The sequence below is a fragment of the Harpia harpyja genome, chromosome 9 (assembly GCF_026419915.1).
Source record: "Harpia harpyja isolate bHarHar1 chromosome 9, bHarHar1 primary haplotype, whole genome shotgun sequence".
Taxonomy (NCBI): Eukaryota; Metazoa; Chordata; class Aves; order Accipitriformes; family Accipitridae; genus Harpia; species Harpia harpyja.
Window position 1 is genome coordinate 9,905,218 of NC_068948.1, and position 21,002 is coordinate 9,926,219.

Here is a 21,002-nt window from a genome sequence, read left to right on the forward strand (position 1 = left end):
AGCCATTTGGGATCTTTGTTCAACCTGGGAAGGCAGGATGCCGAGTATCTATTCTAATCCCCTGTAAAGGGCTGAGAGCCGGCGGCTCTATGCCAGCAGCACTCCCAGGCCAAGCCCAGCCCCTCCATCTTGTACCAGCATTTTTGCCCATTTGCAGCAGTAATCAAATCAGAGCGACAATACTTCACATAGTTCTAGTATAAGCCTAAAATACAGAGTAATAAGAAATTAATTTCACTGTGACCGCTGGCACATTACTGCAAGTTTTCCAACTTAAGCTGTCGGAAAAAAAGGGGGGGGGGGGGGCCAAAAAGAAAACAAAAACCCAACTCCTTGTCTCCTGGTCCCCATCTTCCCAAATACCAAAATGAAGCTGACATAGCAGAGCCTGCTCTTTAGGTATCAAAATAACAGCCTCACCAGCCAGCATCCAACTTGTTTCGCCCAACCACAGGAAAGAAAATATGGAGCTTCTAAAATTTTTCATCATATTTTAGTTGGAGTAATCAGATGAGACATAATTGAAGCTGCCTATGCCAGTTTTGACCTCCTTGAAAAGTTCCCTAAAAGTTGCTCTTCTGAGACTCATATACCTTCTCCTGCACTATCAGCAAAACACTGCCCAGACCTTGTGAGCATGCTGTTAAAGTTCACCTGCCTTTGCATTATCGCTGGGTTTCTTTTAACAAATGCAGCAGCAGTTTCTGCCGTCAGCTTTAGTTTATACATTTCTTTCTACTGAGGAAACACCTACTTGCTTCTGTATGCTTATAACACCTGTGGAAACAGAGGAATATTTTCACTTCTGTAAAACAAGCCAATCTTCCTGCCTCTGCCCCCCGCCAGACCCCAAAAGTCAAAGCCTTACCCTTCCACCTCCCTTTGCACACTTAGCCAGCAGCACCCAGCACAGAGCACGGCCAGACCTGTACCAACAGCCCCGCGATGACGACAGGCTCGCTGGCAGCCTGGGTGGGTCAAGTGCAAGTGAGGTGACAAGTTGGGTGCCAGGTGGGTCAGGGTGCTCCAGGTGCTGGCCAGGGAGCAGGGCCAGGGGTGCCCCGGGGCAGGGAAGGACTCGCAGTGCGCCAACAGCTACAATGGCGCGTCTTCTCCACGTCAGCAGAAGAAGAAAATGCTAAAAATAAGCGTCTCCTAGTAAGAACAGACTTGAACCGTTCTATTGGCGTTATTTAATGGATGTGATTCTAAAGTATAAACAAAAATAAAAATTATTAGGTATATTTACTGTACAGACAAGAAATTACTTTTGTCTAAGTGGGGCTGGAAGGGGCTAAGCAAATCCACAGTGCTGCTGCACAGTCTTTATATGCTGGTGGAAACGTGGCTGGATGTTCAGCAGCAATAAAAATACCAAACTTCATTTACAGCTGCTTTTGTGAATGAAGAGTTTGTGTATAATTGTTCTACAAAAAACCTAGCACCAGCAGACAGCATTGGAGAGGACCCTGAAAAAAGATTAAATCAGGAGTCCAATCAGCATATGGACATTAAACCAGAGTCTCTGATAATCTGTTGTGTATTGAACCCCACCGTAATCCTTCACATGGTCCTGCTGGAAGAGCACAGTTTATCGTGTATATCCTCTTTTGGAAAGACTGCCTACTGGAGCGACTGCGTCAGTTCACGCTGTGAACACACTACTGCGATTCAGATAGGATCAGAAACGCACAGTGTCATTATTATTGTTATTATTCTTTTAATGAAAACTTCTCAGGATGCTACTAATAACTAAAATAATAGAATCATAGCACACAGTCCTCCCAGCAGCTGTGTACTGGGATCACTGCAGTAACGGCCCAGCAGTGCGTTGTGCAAAACAAGCCCAATACAGAGCAAGGGAAGTCACAGCGTGAGTTCTCCCAAAATGCCCACACTCACCACTGCCCCGAACGCGTTCACTCAAAATGCAGAGTAGAAAAAAAGCACACCTGGTACTTCAACAGACCACTGCAAACTTGAACAGATTCAAACTTTTTGCCTGCAGACGGGCAGGGAAAAACAAAACAGTTTTAAAGCTTTTGTCTTTTGCTAATGGTATTCCCCGAGCTCTCGCGTAGCTCAGCAAACGGCCAAGATTCTCGGCTTTCTTTCTCCATAAAAGATCTATTAATTCAAAATCAGAGTAGACAACGCTAATTCTGTGGTGCCGTATGAAGGGAGTTTGGCTAACCCTTTTCTTTACAAAGGAACCTCTGGTCTCTTTTTATTCTTCTGCCTCAGTAGGTCCAAGTCCTCTTGGCTATTCTCTTTAAGTTTCTGTAAAAGGTTTACATCTTTCTCTGAACTCTACCTGAATTTCTCACATCCACTTCCTCTCACAGTAAAGCACAGATCGTGCAGCGGCACTACGTGGAATACATTTCTAATTTTGTCTTCAGATGAATACTGCTAAGCTGATAAGAACTTCTTAGACACTGGCAGCTTCCACTGACGTCAACTGGAATTGCAAGTTTGCAGTCAATTTAGTCCACTGCAACTAAAAGAGCCCTTGGGCCACTGATCTCTAATCTTCTTCCTCCCTTACCATTTTCCTTCTCAAATTGCACAGTGCATTCTGCATTTCAGGCACAATAACTCCATATGGTAACGTGACTCATATTACATATGCCGATTAGCAAAATTTGTTTTTTAAATACTTGTTCATTACAAATTGTGACGTTGTAAAGATAAGTTACAAATATCAGTAAAAGGATTGGTAAACGACCTGTCATTGTTATTTCATTATTTTAATATCAATCAGAATTAGGCTTCCAAATTCTGACAAGTTATGGAATAATAGCCATTAGTTACTCCATTAGGAAGCTATTACTGCATGCCATTGTTGCATTCTAATTCCCTAAAAGCTCTAAATACAGTGTCTGTATGCATGCAGAGAGAGCAAGGGTATGTGAAAGAGCAGCACAGTAGTCAGAAGGAATACTAAATTAACATGCAATGATGGGCACCTATGTTTATGGACAGTGGCTTGGAATGTGAAAAATCAAAAATTTAAATTCTTCTTTCAGTAGTATCAGGATGTACATGACTGAAAAGTCCCAAATGAAACAATCCATTAAAATAAAAAGAAAGATCAAGTAATTTGTGCAGGAAACTTGACCTTTTAATTCTCTCAGAAAATCGTGCATACAATATATAGACTACAAAGCAGCACAATGACATTCACAATCCAGAAATTATACAGCAAACATGATGCCACTGAGATGAGAAGGAAAATGATAATTCACTAGGCGGTTTCCACAGAAATAGAATGATATATATTTTTAATGAAACTTCATGAAGCAACTTGGCATTAAGACCAAAAATTGCCATTCAGTGGAACGATAAAGAAATATAAAACAGAGAACTAATTCAAAATATGCATAGGGTTTGGGAACATGGCTTTGTGATGGGTATGATATATGAGTGGAAAAGAAATACCAAAGTAGTAATGGGAGCTGAGGCTTAAGATTTCTCAGTATGTCCATTTTAGTTACAAACGATTTTTATGCTTCATTTCAGTCATTATTTAAACATTGTTATTTCTGCAAACATGCCACACTGAGATAAGGTTTCATGCTGTACCACATCAAAATGCAGATTGGTGCAGAACGTCAGAAAGTGCCTTTATTGAGGTAACTGTTTATTAAGCTGTAGAGGAATCGAAATTGCAAATTCTTTAAGAAAGGGAGGCAGAGGGAGAAGAGGGAGAGATACGTTACGTTGTCTTTAATCATGGGATTTGCACAACATCAGTACAGTTATGATCTAAATAAAGTTTCTAGAGTCATCAGGCTATTATACTGTAGCTGCTTCATTTAATCTAATGGTTTCCATTTAGGTAATTTTCATGCATTTTAATGTATTTAATGATCACCTTCCCTTGGCTGATTTACTGTCTCTGAAACTATATTGTACTTTATCTGCAAGATTTGGGATTCCAGACAATGATATGCAGAGAAAGACCTAGCAAGTTTAGTAAAGATGCTACTTTGCATTTTAAATTCCCATTAATCATGCTATTTTACTAATACAGAAAAGCCTGAATATAATTTCAACCTGTAGAAAAACAATACTCCAGAGACTTACAGAGAATTAACTTGACCTAGATTTTGGATTATTTCACTCTAACAGAAACCGATAAAATTTCAGACCCTGACAGCACATGAAAAGGAGCAGGAACTGCAATTCTACATTCAATATTTCGCAAATACGAACCCTTGCTAAGCCGACTGCCCACCTCCACGGCAGGCTAAAAAGCAGCCCATCCTCTGAATGCACCTTGGCTTACCTAGGGAAGGGAGTACGTTCTAGGTGTGCTAAGAACCAGTACACAGATTATCATGCCACTGTTAGCGCGTTGCCTCTGAGCTGCTGCTCAGCACAAACACATCTCCATCGCACCAGCATAAGCAGTGCAGCCTTCCCACAACAGGCTGGAAATACCTTGGAGGCTCAACAAGGAGAAAACATCTTCCTCTGCAGAGGTCCTCCTTCCTCCCCTGGCGTCATGGGATTCTGGATTGTCCTGACCCAGCACAGCAGTTTCCCCTAACCACTAAACACCAACCAGCTCTCCAAAACTGTTTTATCACTATAATACTCAAAAGTGTTGTCTGAATACACAAAGTGAGGGAATAGCATCGCACCAGACATTTTAAAACTAATTAGAATGCAGAGCTGCTATGACTGCATGTGCAAATGAGGTAATTATGAATGCAAACGACTAATTACGTTCACCTGCTTGTGCAGTTACCCGCTTCTTGTTGGGCAGTTGAAATAATTGTGTGTGCAAATTAGACACACAGCTGGATGCAGACTTTACACTAGTAATTATGCACTGAAAGTTGGGTGAGGATTCAAAGGGGGTTTGAGTTATGGGTTTGTATTTTAAAAATACAACCCTGGATTTGAATATGATGTAATTTCACAGGTACTTGAAAAAAATGTCAGAGTAGTGCAGTAACCTGAAGGATACAAGGAAGTAGCAGATACACATTTCATATATACACACTTCAGGAAAGAAAAAATTCTGGTAAAATTATGAATGGGCAAAAGGGAGAAAACAACACTAAATTTTGAATGTCTGGATAGATTTAGCTAGCAGATAATAAGATTGTGAAATTCACACTACAAAATGTATGATAATTAGAAAACACAAAATGTCTTAGAGAAGTTTTACAGTCCAAATAACTCTACTGCGGGACTATAGATCTGAACAATATACACTAAGATACCAACAGCATGAAGGCTCAAACATACTTAGGCGAGTGATTTACAGGACCAAGAGTAAAAGAAAAAAAAGGTTGTCTATCATACGCATAACATATGTATGGTCAAAGGTTTGCTGTTTTGTGGGGGGGGTTAAATTAAATGCAGGGTGTGCTTTTAGACTTGTAAAAAGGGCACTGGATTTAGCAGTAACTGCAACCATCATTCAGCTTTGTGTTTAAAGAGGAAGTCCTTTTAGATGCTCTCTCCACTGCTTGTTCAGACATTGCAGTAGTTCCTGCAAATGCTTTTCTTTATTCTTAACCCTTTGGTATTTATAATTCTCATATGCTGATCTTTGGTTATTTTAAGTCCAGCTAATCATTCAGCATGTTTGTACCACAGATATTTACAGCCCTCTAAGTATAAAAAAAAAACCTCTTCAAGGCACATGCAAAGTTCAGTTCATGGAGGTTTTGATTATAACTAGAAATATGCAATCTGGATCATTTCTGGATTATCAGTAATAAAATAGCTCCCTTGTTGAAACAACAAAAATGTTTCTGTTTTCTTTTAGTTCCTGATGATATCCGGTCTCTGACACTAACAGTAGCTACAGCACATCAATGTTTTAATCTCATGTGTTTCAGAGAAGTAACTTAAAATACATGGGAAAAAAAAAAAAAGCAGCATTAGATCTTTTTTCTTAGTCCAAGGCCTAGCATCAGCATATGGAAGACAATAGAAGTCAGAATCTCCTCCTAGCACCTCTAGCAGCCTGCCAACAGAAAAGTCAATTAAAACATATGACAGCATACACCCTACAGGTGCCTAAATTGACAGAGAGAGAGAGCAAGAGAGCACCGAGACCTGCTGAAAAGAGCCTTCAGAGTAGCTGAACAATTGCCTAACACAGTCCTTGAACAGGCAGCAGCAGAGCCACTGTCCGTCCATACCACATCCCACCGACAACTCAGCACTGTTTTGCAATCGACAGCCTCCAATATTGCTTGTTATCTTAGCAGCTTCTTTAAAATTAGTATCTTGTGTCTTGATGAGAGCGCTATATTATATACATGTTTTAAAACAGGCTCGCAATCTGGGATTTTGCTCAGCTCTAATGTCTGCTTCGTGTTCTCTCTCACACATGCACACCCGCTATCAAATATAATCCATCTCCCTTGAAGATAAGGGGTACTGCATAAAATGGCCAAGGGCTGGCAGCATGGGTATGTTCATTACAGCCTGCATGCAAAGCATCAGAGCGCTGCTACAGATCTCACAGAGCTTTGGGAAGCACACGGAGAATGTACAATGCAAGTGGGATACTAGTTACCAGCAGCTCACTTGTTTTGGAGATCATTTCCAATGAAAACGCAATACCAGTACGTGTTGCAAGGATGTTTTATTATTCCTTTCTTGCAAGGAAATTTTTATTTATGTATTCATTTTTGAAACATACTAAAAACAGACTAAATGGACTTGATTTATTCTTATCTTCATTGTAATAAAACGTAACATCGATAAAATAATGCTGGGTGATTAGTCCTTTGGTAAGCAAACTTATTGGTAAATTAGTTACAAAACAGATACAACATTTGGGGTGAAAAAAAATATTAATTCTTCGGAAAAAAAATTCAACTCACTATCACTCGGAGAGCTGATTAGATTGAAAAATTTCGTTTGTCACCAGAACAGATTTATTCTGAGTTTATGAATTCCTAATAAGGCTGCTTTTCATAATGATTAATGATAATTATCTTTTAAAGTTTAATCATTTACCTGAATACTTCCTATCTATTAGATACCATGAGTAAGAAAGAATACCTCTTGTGGTGAAGGTCTCCTAACTGTCTCTTAACTGGCCACAGCAAAGACACAGCAATTAATCTTGGAAATACAAAAAAAAAAAAAAATTTAAACCACACTTGCAGGTGTTAAATATAAAAGAATGGACAAGATTCCTTCACACCCTGCATTCTACCAAATAATAACAGTTAGAGAATGAAAAGGAAAGGAACATTTTCCAACACAAAATCCAAAATAGATCCCTCGTATAAGTCTGTAGGAAGATGATCTACTTAAGAGAGGAATCCATGTGAGCAGCAATCCCATGCATTCATCTCATTCCCACACCCTCTTCTGTTGTGCTGCAGCCCAAACTAAGCTAAGAACTGCAGAAAGAGGGAAAAGAGGAGTGCATACTTGGAAGCTGTTCTTTTCTTCCCAGTAAAACCATCACTTCTGCTCACAGTGACAGCAAAACTGCTTTCAGTTAGGAACAAGAACAACAAAAAAACCCCAATTCAAAATTAATTTATTACTGGTTTATTTCGTTGCATTCAGACATTCATCTCTTCCAAACATGATAATGTGATTAGTACAAACGATATCAGGCTAGTTATAGGACATTTATGAATACGGGACAGTATTTATTTCATGCAGTGCAATGTATCTTTCTGTTTTTTATCCCCAAAGCAGGGCTGTTTTGGTTGCAAAGACATCTCAAAAATGTGGTCTGCAGTCTTCCCTTCCTTCTGAAAGACTATATATAATTTTGTGGTGTTATTTTTTGGTTTTGATTTTTTTTTTCGTTGGTTGTTTTTTTTTGCATGTGACAGCACTTTTTGCTGTAGGAAATGGGTATGTTTTAATAGTGAAACGAGAGGTGTATTCTCATGGAATAAACCATGTTTTTAGTGTTTTTCTTTGCCCTCAGTCTTTGAAAGGCCTGGAGAACTATTTGATCTCTGCATTTCCCTGAGTTTTGCAGTAGGTTTTGTTTGGGGTTTTTTGTTGGTTTTTTTGTTTTTGTTTTTTTTTTTCCAAAAACTGCAGAAGAGCTGGAACTAGGAGATATCTGATTTAAGGCAAATAATTTTCAAAGACATTACTCCTATACTTACAGTGGTAACTCCCTGAGTGACTGTTTAAGCGTAACAACAGCAATACATACTCATGCCTTTCCAAGATCAATTCTAAGATTCTTAATCATACGTATTTCCTTGTTTTAACTGTGATGTGCTGGACACACACTTCTTCACAGCTCGTATACATCAAAACCATACTGAAATTGCTAATAGTATAGCAAAAGAATTTGCACACGAAGTGATCCAGTGGGATCAGTGTATAAATAGATGTGGTCAAAGTATTCAGATGAAGTATTTATCCAAGCTATCCAAGAATAAAACTGAATGCTTAAGTTTAGGTCATCAAAAATACAGGAATGCTTTAAAAATACCAATTACATCTAAAAATGGAAAAAGATATTGTCTTAACAGAAAAATATCCTTCCTACTTAAAAGACTTTAACAGATTAGATGCACTTGGGCATTTTACTTTTTTGAAAATTGGGTTAATCTTCAGAGTCATTTGTTTCTCAAATAAAAAATTCTTTCAGAATAGTGAAGTGGTTTAATTTTATTCTTAAACTGACTGATGAATGCCAGAAAAGCAAGTCAGAGAGATGTGTGAGATTGCCTGTGCGTATCTCAGAGGGAAAAAAAAAAAAAGGAACTGTTAATAGTTTTTGCAGTACAATATGACTACATCTGTGAGACTTGCAAAAGCGATAAGCAGCCACAATTGTAACTACTAAACTAAAATGAAGCATGCTTAGTTTAACCTAAAATTTAATGGCAAGAACATGGTCATGTTTTGGAGCATACTCTGAGTTGGATACAAATTAATTTAAAAGACAGCAAGATCAGAGCATCCTTTTTGGAAATATTTTCAATAAGGAGAACAGAGGGATTATGTTCCATTCCTTACTCTTAGAAAATGTTAACAGGTAGGTTAGATGATTTAACAAATACTGTTTTAATGAGACATGACTTTAATGCTTGCTGCTGCTAAGGTCATACATGTTCTGTGTGTCTACTGCTCAGATTTCTTACCCAAAAAGGTTCCTTATCTTTAATGAAGCGGCTACACGAAACTGTCATTTTTTTCTTTCATAATTGTTCTCAACCATGGAAGACCCAAGCTACCTAATGATCTCTACTTAGCATTTTTTGGAAGCAAAGAAAAACTGCGAGGCTATAGGACAAACTACATCCTCAACTATGTTAATGTAAACTGGAGGCAGGGCAGGGGGGGGACCAAACCAACCCCTAAGAGAGATTCTGAATTGCATTAATTCAGTCAGATAAAGAAATATGGTCACACTATTGAACTGAGAAATGACATACCTTCATCCCACTCTGCATCACAGGTGAACTAAAGTAACATCAAGAGCAGGAAAAATTCATCCCTGTCTGATTTAACATCATAGAAAACTCATGTTTCCCGTGCTCAGCAGCTACATGGGAGGGTTTCCACACAGGCAGAGCAACAAGTGTGGGCCCTCTACTACTGAGAGGATGAGACTGAGGTTCTGGTAAACTCAGATGAAAAGTAGTGTTCTGGGAAAAAGTATCTCCTTGACCTCAGTATAGTTTGGATCAGGTCCAGGTAGGGCAAAGAAAGGAAGAATGGCACAGCCAATGGCACAATAAATTCAGCATGAATTCCTGCCAACGACTGATTAGTTCTAAGTTGCTATACGAAAATAAGAAAGTTTGCTGTCTTTCCACTTCTTTAGTATGAAAAAGGCTGAGTATAGACCTCAAAGGCTCTAAGAAAATCCTCACTACTCTAAGATTTTGGAGTCTTGCAGTAAGGAACATTACAGTAAAAAACGCCTTGCAGTAAGGAAGTGCTAACCATCCAACCATATGCTAGATTTGCTCTTTTGTATTTCTTCCTCTCTCAAATATTACTTTTAAAAGATTATGCATATAGCATCTTTTTAAAGTTCAGTGACTATCCAGACATTCTGTTAAATATCTTTCCCAAAACTGTTCTAGGAATCCTCTTGTCATATCAATTCGTGTTCAAAAGCACCTTTCCCATATCCTAACTGAGTAATTGAAAGCATCTCTTCAAGCTTCACTTTTTAGAAATAAACATTCTACTCAACTTTAGCTTTTTCCCACATCTTTCCCAGGAAGTGACTCTTTATGACAAGCAGGAGTTTCTTTTTACTGAAGACAATTTGTCAGAACAGAATGATACTCCACAAAATAGGTAATAAAGCTGAAGAATTAAACCAAAAAAAGATAATCTATCATCCAAACTTAAGAAGGAGAGAAGAAAAAGTAGCACAAATCATTTCAGCACTACTAAAATAGTACGTTATTTCAGGGGGGCTGAACTACTGTCTTATATGAGACACTGGGTGCCTTCTCACCCAGTTCAGCATTATTGCCCTAACATACTGTACCCTTTAAGAACACATGAAGGACACACAGATGTAAATAAGCGTCTTCAGACAATTCTGCTACATTATTATGAATTCACAAGGGCTTGGGCCCTCTTGCCCGAAGCTACACTGTTGTACAGTGTTATCATACAGACAGAGTTCTGAGAGGGGTCTTTAATCTCATTTTCTTGAGAGGTAAAGGCACAGGTTACTATACTACACTGCTGACTTTTTTGAAAGCCCACACTGTTTCTGCTACTGCTTTATCCCATTCCCATTTAACTTCTCCAAAGCCCTAACTTAGCGCTAAGCCTAGCCTGATTTTATGCTTACTGCTTCGTTTCTTAATATTGATCTTGCTTTTCAACATTCCTTCCTATTCAGCAAAGAGGAGCACACTGGCATGTATTATTTTGAGTCTATGTATAATATACAGACTATATATAGACATGCATACAGACATTTTGGAAAGCAGCCTGTCCACTTAATGAACATAACTGCTGAGCATTTGGAATAAATATGATGTAGACCTGAGTGATCTTAGAGTGCTGCAGCTAAACAGTTTTTAGCAGGATGAAGCATATGTGCTCAGTACATATCTGGCTTAAATAATCCTTTAGCTGTTGAAAGGCTACTCATGATAGAGTATCAGTACGGCTTTCTCCCAGCAACATGGGCTGTGTGAGAGGACTGAAGTAGTTAGCTCTATGGTCATGTGAAATCAATTAATTTATAGCTACAAACAGATCAGTCACAGACTTCTTTATCCAGTTACTTGTATTGCATTGCATTGTACTGGAAGTTTACCTTCCTGCAATGGTGCTTTTATGAAAAATAACATATTCTTGTAGAACACTAGTTAAAGGTCTGTTGTCACTACAGTCTATTGACTTGCTTTTCACAGTAACCCTTGATCAAGGGAAGCCCTAAAACAACTGCTCCATGCCTCTACAGGCTTAAGCAACATCCTGGAGCCTTGCCTTGTAACCTTGATGTTGTTCTGTCTTAAAAGAGTAGCTCTGTGGAAATCATTACTGTAAGTGCTGGAGTACTAGTGGGCTCACTGATTGCACCATTGTGCTCCTCCTTGTTCTGCTGTTCATTAGTAAGGGACCAATTACAAAACAAATAAATCCTTTACAACAATGTCTTAAACCATCAAAAAGTCTGTCTTGCTTTAGTGTAATTCAAGTTGCAATAGCTAATGTGGAGACATGTTAACAGGCAGACTCGAGGCTTCTAAATACACCAGGATAATTGAAACATCTCACAACTAATTAGCAAGTCAAATTACTTTTCTGCAAGGTGACCTAATAATGCAATCTGTCAAGACAGCAATATGTGCCATCCCAATCTTTGGCCCAAACTCAAAGTTGGTAAGACCACTGCCACATATCATTGAACATCTTAGGTTGTTCTTCTCACTCTTCCCTTCTTTGTCTAAACTAACATGCCAACAGATATGAAAAGCATTTAAACAATGTCACAGAACAAAATTCTGGTTAACATTTAATTAAAATTACAGTTTATCATAGCTTATCATCAAGGTGCACAGTGCCTTTAAATACCATGATTACTGTGCCGGATGAATTAATCTCAGCTTTTTAGTGTAAACATGAGTCTATAGCATGCGTGACTTAAAGATAAAAGCACTGTACAACCCAAAGATACATCATCTGAATGAGAATAAGCAATACCCCAAGCTGAAAAATCTGTAGCAGCGTTACCAGATGCAGGTTAGAATAATGACAAGGATGGAATGCAAAGAAAGGGAAAACTAATCTTAAGTCTGGGTCAGGAGCTTTTGGGTTTGTTTTTATCTTTTTAAACACATGATGCCTTTTAAATAGGATATCAATTTGCACTATTGAAAGCTGCCCTCAGAAACAGAGAGGAATAACTGAACAGATTGATGAAGAGTATCGAAAATACTGAGAGCAATCCCAAGAGTCTGCTAGACATCCAATAATTTGTGGTACTGCAATAAGCATCCATTAACATAACAAAGTACATGTACACATTGATCCTCTCTAATTTTCAGAGAGGCATCCTCTCTGAATTGCAGTTCAGAATGCTTTGAACTCCACATATTTTTTATTATTTCAGAATATTAACCTTGCCTATTTTTAAAACATATCAAATCAGTTCCTAAATATAAATGAACAGTATATTCAGACTATCAGACTTAACAAAATACTCATCCAAAATTATCAGTTAGATCTGCAGAAACAGCAATAGCATAAATGATAAACCTAACGCTATTCCGCAGTTTGTTTGCTCTGCTAATGTTTATTTTTATTTTCCTTTCTGAAGAAAATACCAGAATTTTCATCAAAAGGTATAGTAGATTTATACCACAGTAAAAATATTCTTGGTATACACCTCCCAAATACATTTTAATGGCTTAGTGTGACTTATAAGAAATGTATTGAATTTCCCATAAAAGAGCCATATTTATGAATCTGTTTTCAATACAGAGTATAAAGGGATTTGTCAAGAAACAGTTGCAGTATCAGTGGTGCAGAAAAACTGCAGTGCTATTTGCTGAGCTAGTTCTATGACCAAGTTAAGGATATAGCTATGATTTTTCCACCACATTGGCTACGACCACCTCAAACTTCTTTGCTCCCTCGCCAGCACACAACTGTGGCTTCCCCCCCCATTGATTACCAGCGCTGTTACTGTTTTAACCCGAAAAAAGTGAGAACTGGGCACGTGAGCTTTGTAAACTATTTAACAAATCTTAAAGCTGCCCTATCAGAATGTATGTGCTAAAGGGTTTTTTGAAAGTCTATGTGAAGTATAGAGCCAGATTAGACCATCTGATAGAGATTTAGATCACAGCATACAGCTAGCATCTGTGTTTCAATCTGCACAACACTAATGGAAAAAATTCGACATATTTCATTGTAGAATTCCCTGAACAAACCAGAAGATCCAGCTAAATAAAGATTTAAATCCACTCAGTGCATTCACAGCATACTGATGTCATACACATTTGAAAGGGGATAGGCAGGAAAAAATAATATATTGAACTCTTAAAATCTAGGAGTCTATTAATTCATCTCTATAATAAATCCAGGCTCTAGTTCACCATACCCATATGTTAACCAATATTTTGAGTATTACTGACAGGTCTTGAAACAAATCTGCTATCCACAAACAAGTAAAACTGATTACTGTTTGCACCAGCACAAACAGTACTGCATTCCTTTATTAGCCGAGTGGAGCAATATTCCTTCAGAGCCAGTTTGCAATTGTCTTGTGAAACTGAACCTCCTCCTCTCCATACAAATACAGACACACAGCACCACTTCTATCACCCCTCTGATGCAGGTAGAGACTGCCTTTATTTCCTTTATCACCAAATATACCTTGACACACAACATACCTTGGCTAAAATCTGAATTATTTGACAACTCATGGTACGATGCTGTGTGAAAAACATGCACAAGCCATACTCAGCATTTCTATGACAAAAGCACTGTTGTTGGTTTCAATTTGTGCTCATTAATTCAATGTTGCATTGCTTTGTATGTTAACCACTCACAGCTAGTCCAACCTTTTGAAAAGAGGCAAAACTTTGATCTCATTTAGTAGATGATCATATTGCATTCTGCAGGGCAGTGGAGAAAAAATTAAGAAAATTCTAAAAAAAGCTGTTTCAGGTACCAGTAGTAGTCCATCTGAGGTAGGAAGAACAATCTGATTTCTTTGCAGGGAAGCTGACTCTGGTTTTCCACGTTTTAGTCTGAGAACACTAGGACTAAGGAGGCAAAAAAGTAATGAATAAGAAAAAATAAACAGGGAAGGACTGAAAATTAATTTTTCAGTGCAGGCAAGAAAGGAGCCACACTGTAGAAATACAGAGAACAACAATTGCAGAAGAGACAGCAAAGAAGGTAGGATAATACTAAAGGTAATAACAGATTGTGGAATAAAGACAAATGTCTTGAGGGCTTGAAACAATAAAGTAATTCTTGAAGACATTTTATAATGCTACAAAACTTAACATAAGGAAAAATACAGAAGCTATAAAAGCAAGAGAAATTGTAACAGAGAGGATAAAGATGAGACAACATAAAGATCAAAGAACATGATGCTTCAAGCAATAGACAGCAATGTCAAAGATTTTCCAAGCTCTGAATAAGAAAGAAAAAAAGTTAAAGCTTGTCTCTGAACTGACCTGTGCTCCTCTCAACACTACTAACTATTTTTCTTTGGATGAGTTTACAGCTATAGGAAACTGGATTGCAAGACAACTCTTACAATTTCCTACAGTTTTAAGGTATGAGGAGTTGAAGTCAACTCAAAAGCCTCCTGAAATCTATGACTACAGTAGGATGTAGTACGACTCAAAAGGAGCAGATGTCTCAAGCAAATAAATCAGTTGGTGCTAAGTATCCAACTCAGACCACTCCACTATGTGAACCAAAGTATCTTAATAATGAATCTCAAGATTCCTTCAAAATCACACTTCCAGTCTGAGCTACAATACCGATGTAAGCACACCTTGCCATGGTTGCATTTATGAGCTTTAACACCACTGAAGAGGCAAAGAAGTCCATTTTACCCAGCTAAGTCCACTGCATTTTTTTGCCTCTATGCACACTCTCTTATTTAGTACAGTACAAAGATACACAGACTTACAAAATATACATTCTAGCTGATTATGTTAATTTATAATGCATAATAGTTTGGGGGTTTGGTTTTTGGGTTTTTTTTTTAGAAAGGGCAAAACTTCACAACAGACGGGACTCAGACAGTGACAGCTGTAAATCTACTCATTCAATCAAATAAGAAGTGCTTCCTTAAAGATTTTTCTGTGACACTGTCTTTCAGAAAGGAGACCTTGTTATCATTCCTCCAAAAGGTTATCAGGATCTTAATTTCATCTTTAGTTTTACAAAAGAGAATACCTTCACACAGAAAGAGAAAGGGCCCAGATGAAGTGCCCTGGCATTAAGATAAAATCAGTTTGTACAATAACTGCCTCAGAGTATGTGCTTCTGAGAGAATATTTTATTGAATACTATTCCAGTCTACTGTACAAACACTACCATCTTCAAGAGTTACAAAACAAAGGTTAAAGAAGCGAATTAGTGTATGCCCAGTAGTTCTTGAACAGTGAGGAAGATGTCTTACACACTTGGGCTAAAATTCTGCAAGAAAATCCCTGGTATGTACTCAGTATCTATATGATGCTACACATAAGTCAGCAACAAATTTTGTAATGATCTGGTAAACTGTCCAGCTCCTTTACTCATAGGTTTATATCGCAGATTAAATGCAAACACATTGCATGTAACAATGTCATAGCTGTTACTGTATGCAATACATGTATCAGGAAAAAAAAGGGTCTCGATCAAGATTCTTATTTTCTGATATCAAAAACATGCTTTATTTTGAATTTCACATATTCATCAGAAAAGCATCACTAGGCAACGCAGAGAACAATACCTTTCCTGCAGAATTTCAAGTGAGTCTGTTTTAAACAAACTCTGGAAAGGACCCTCTAAAGGGCTGGAGACATGTCATGCCTCAGACCTCCTTTTCTTCTTTCATATAGCAATCATGACAAATCTACAAAGGAAGACAAAGTCCTGGAAGTTCACATTCCTGTAAGCATACGTTTTACAACACCTAAAACTATACTGCAGTCCAAAAAAAGGGGGCGTGGGGTCCTTTTCTCCCATACACCAGAAAGATCAGCAGGAATCTCCTTACATCTTTCAGATATGTATCTTTCCAGAACCATTAAGTTATCTGTTAGACATAGGAGGAACATTGGCATGAGCCTTAGAGATATCACATGATACTTGGTCATACATGATGTCAGTGCTGGGCTGATGATTAATCACACTTGAGTTAGGCTCAGTTTCCCTTAAAAGGCAAGCCAAAGACTTTATCAGTTTTAATAATGTTTGTAGAAACTTCGGACTGGTATGACAAAGCCACCGTATCTCTGGTACGCAACCTGAATTTGAATGGGTTTCTCTGGAAGAAAGAAACTGAGGCCAAATGCTATGCTTATCATAACTGAAGTTTAAAAATATGTAAAGATGACAAAAATTCTTGAAACTTCAATATATTGGAGATATATTTGTTTTAATATTGGAGATCTTGCATAGAGGAACACTACACACCCACACAGCCATAGTACCTAAACTGGATCATTACCCTGTGATAAACAGTATTGGTTCCAAACTCTGAATTTCGAATTGATACAGCAGTGATTTTTTTCAGTCATGTGCCGAGGGAACTGATTGTATCCCAATATATTTGTTTTTTCTACTGAGCACCCATTTTCTCCCACAATGATTACTGCATAAGCCTTCTCTTTCCTAGTATCAGTCACCACAGTGCTGCATTACTAAATTTTAGGCAATAAAAATATCAATGGATTGAAATCTTTTAGATCATGTGTTAACTGTCATCTTGATGAATCAAAATACTAACGTATATGCCTAAGTCCTGCTCTGGATTAGCCCTTAGATTTATAGTATTTGTCCACTTGCTTTAGTCAAAGTTTTGGTCATTTTACACTGGAAATAAATCAAAATGAAGACATATACAAAATACTCAATTGGACCACAGGAAAGCTACATGAAATCCATACTGTTTACGCAACACTGCATAACTTTGCATGTTAAAATTTGTAGTTATCATTATACTTTGATCTTTAGAAGAATTGCTACTGTTTCATTATAATTTAATTTTTCCTTGCCTTATCTACTAAAGATATAAGAGATAATTATTTGATTACATACACAGAAGCACCCATGCAAAGCCAACACAGATAAAGATAACTTGTAAGTTAAAAGGCAGGAAAAACTACTGACATGTACTGGGCAGACTTGTTAGCATGAATTAAAAAAAAGGGGGGGGGCAGAGCAGGGGGGCAAAACAATACTGATATTCAGCCACAGCTCTGAAACTTTATTTTATAGGAAATTACTCAGAGACTCAGCATATCCAGCTGATATCTTTGTAAATTTTCAGTCTTGAGCTGCAGAGAACTACATTTCTATGAATATAAAAATTGTTTTTTATTAGTAACGCTCCAGACATAGAATAAGCCAGTATGTTTGTGGTATCAGTGGATTTCACTTGCAGCTGTGTAAAAGATTTCAGGACTAACCTGATATGCTCCATCTTCTCCTTCAGCATCTCTTCCCAGAGCTTTTATAAAAACAGCATACTCGGGAACAAGAGACACGAGTGCTTCTGCCAACAATGGCAGGCCCAAGGTTAGTTTTCTTTGTTCTCCTCACTGCCAGGCTATTCAGTAACTGCTCATATTTTATAATCCACAACCTCAACATTCTGGAATGTTTTAAATACCACATTAAGTTGCACTCAGCTGATCTTTTGTTTCAAAACCATATTTAGAAGTATTTCTTCAAACTACAGTAATTCAAAACACTTGAAGTACACAGGTTTTGACTACAAATATTTGTGTCTGAGCTTCTGGCCTTCTCTCACTAAGGGAGGATTCTGAAACTCTTTTTCTTCAAATACTGTAAAATCAATATTTTGTTGCAAAAGTTTACAGTGGTTCTCATAAAAGGTCAAACTTTTTTTATTTAATTATTATCTATGGCTACTGGTCTAAGTACTTGATGAGAAACTGACTTCGTATTAGAAGAAAAACTATTCACCAGATAATATAAAATTCAATGGGAAGAGGTTTATCAGAATCTGGCTTTCTAGGAGAAGCTGTTGTACTACTGACTTGATAGAGAGCAATGCCATCACAGTGGCACTGATTCATTTTAAATGTCACTGCTTTAAAATGCCATCAGTTGAGAGCGCCTCTGGACAGACTCTCCGCTAGCGTAAATCAGCTTAGCTTGGTTGACTTCAGTAGAACTACAGTGATCTAAACCAATTGAAAATCTAGTCCTTTGTGCTGAGCCTTCATTCTCAACAGGGAAAAAGAAAAAAAAAAAAAAAAAAAAGCCAGCACTGCACAGCCCGGTAAGTTTTTTGCAGATTCTCGTACTACTTATTATCTATGAGTGCAGTTCTACTGCTGTTAGCAACAATGAGAACGACAGTACAAACCAGAGTCACGACTTTCCTGCACCATGTTAAAAGCCCCACTCAAAGAGGAGTTTGATGACACAGCAGTGAAATCCCTCTGGCTGGCATAGACTGTAGCAATTGTTAACACCGATGCATCTCCAGTCATTGCTAATAACAAGTAAAAACCTGCTGGAGTAGACAAGGCCAAAATAGCTCTTTAATCAGGACTGCTGTCAGGTCTGTATTACTGGAGGCTCCCATGGTACCCAACTCTGTAAAAGATAACATAATGAATCTTTGATGTGAAGAGTACTGGTGAAGTGGAAGTAGCATTAAGAATACTCCCTTTAAGTGCTGGATCCTCCCAGCATCCCCTGTTGTAACCTTTATTCATAGTACAGCCAAACTATTCCCAACTTGAAGCCAGTAGACTTTTAACTTAGAGATATTTTCAACTCAAGGAAATTTAAATAAGCCCAGTGGAAAAACTAGATTCATTTACACCTCAAAATGGCATCAACTAATTGTAACCTGCAAACCAAGAACAATAAAAGCAGAAACCAAAATTAAGGTTGGCTCAGAAACTAACAATAATATTTTCAGCTTTCCTTTTAGCATTTAAGCCCTGTGGTTCAAAACTTCACTCATCTTATGGAATTCTATTTTGGGCTTTATTATGTGTACACAAAGAATAGTCAAAGAGATGGCTATTATATTCCTATCAATTATGGTTCATATTTATTTGTTTACATGAAGTTCCTTTATTCATCTTTGTGTAAATAATGTTACAATTGAAAGGTGCTTTCTATGTAAAAAAAAGTGAGGAGGGATCTACTTCCAGAAAATCCTAGCAAAGAGCACTACGCTTTTAAATGCAAACGTGACTAGAATTTGTCACAACATCCATTTTTCTACAAAATCCCAAAATGTTTTCCAGATGATTGTCTTATATTCAGCCATGAACAAGCATGCTTAAAATGATATAAAATTGGGCATTTAAACCCTTAATCCTGCATTAAGGTCCCTAGTTTAGATAACTGAATGCCATCAGTAGTAAACTTCACAATAGATACAGAAATTAAAGTTCCCAAGTATACTAAGTTCAAGTACCACATTGTTTTTCAAATAGATCTAATATATGGGTCACACTGTACCACACTGCCAATAACTACAGGATTTAGCTTAGCTTTTCAGCCCTTCCACAACAGCTTTTCTCCAAAAGAGAGAGAGAGGGGGAATACCTTTCCAGACCTCATCACTTCAACCTTCCTCGCGTAGACACAGCAATATTGTCTCATCTGCTTTTAGGAGCTGGCTCTGTGGCCTTTTACCTACACAAATTACTAGCTGTAACCTACCGTGAACTAAGCTGAATGTGGCATTTTTAATTTCTTTTCTAATTAACCTATTTGCCTGCATTTCAGTAATTATACAGCTTTGCATACCTAACAAGAAATATCCCACTGTGCAACGCCAACAGTCGATATAGCACAGTCTTCCGTCTTCACCGGTGACACAGGAGATGATATTTAGGGACAACACAAAAAACTTGGCCATTACTGTGGCCATTCCACTCATACTACCCCCAGCACCCACAAGCTCTGGATGAAGGTGTCAGGGGGAACATTCCTGCTCATTCCTGAAAGTGTCTACTTTGAACCTTGTCCACAAGTTTGCCTAATCTCTTTCCAAAATTGATGTTACTGTTAATCTCCCTCCTATGGCTTCATCAAGTACTCCCAGATCTCTTACTGTGGAAGCTGCTCTTTATTCACCTTGACTTCTGCGACTTTGTAAAGTTCAGTCATGCTCGCCCCCTCAGCCTTCTTCCCTCAAAACTGAAAAGTCCCAGCCTTTCCAGCATCTCTTTGTATAGCAAAAGCTTTCTATCCTTGACCATTTTACATGCCCTTCTCTGCTCCTTCAGTAACTCCAATATATCCTTCTTGAGATGTGGAGATCAGAACTGCATACAGCACTCGGAATGAGAGCACAGCAAAATCTTACGTGCTAGAAAAATAATGCCCTCTGTCTTGCCCTTACAGTACCCTTTCTCAGAATGCTTGACATTTTGTTGGCCTTTTTTTTGGCTACTGCTGCACATTGAATTGAGGATTTAAAGGAAGCTGCCAATGACTCCAAGATCACTTTCCTGAACTGTAACTGTCAGTTACTAATTCAGCATCGTGTTACCCTAGTTTGGGTTATTCTTTCATAGAGCAGTCATCTACACTAAACCTTCTTTGCCACCTTTTTGTCCAGTGATGCTGTTAGTTTTACAAGATCTTCCTAGAGTTCCTCACCATCAGCATAACATTTAACTCCCTGAAAGAGCTTAATGCTTTGTAGGTAAAGATTTCACACCGGTGCTACACATCCCTTCTCCAGGTCATTGATGAAGATGTTGATTAAAATTTGTTCTCAGCACTGTACCCTTGGGAACTGATTTTCATTCATGATATCCCCCAAACCAGCAACAGAGTACACAGCTTTTCTGTTACAACTAGACAGAATTTATTTT

General features: G+C 37.9%; 1 protein-coding gene across 6 annotated transcripts in view; it reads right to left on the bottom strand.

The window, feature by feature from the left end:
* CDH11 (cadherin 11) overlaps window positions 1–17,724 on the bottom strand; it is a 193,081-nt gene extending 175,357 nt beyond the window's left edge. For 3 of the 6 annotated variants that reach the window (XM_052796678.1, XM_052796680.1, XM_052796681.1), the window contains exon 1: window positions 17,595–17,724. The gene's annotated coding sequence lies outside the window, so the exon portion shown is untranslated. Of the gene's footprint in view, window positions 1–15,913; window positions 16,008–17,594 lie in introns of those variants that run through there. The other 3 variants (XM_052796683.1, XM_052796682.1, XM_052796679.1) reach the window with 3 other exon arrangements.
* Between the last annotated feature and the right edge of the window lie 3,278 nt (window positions 17,725–21,002).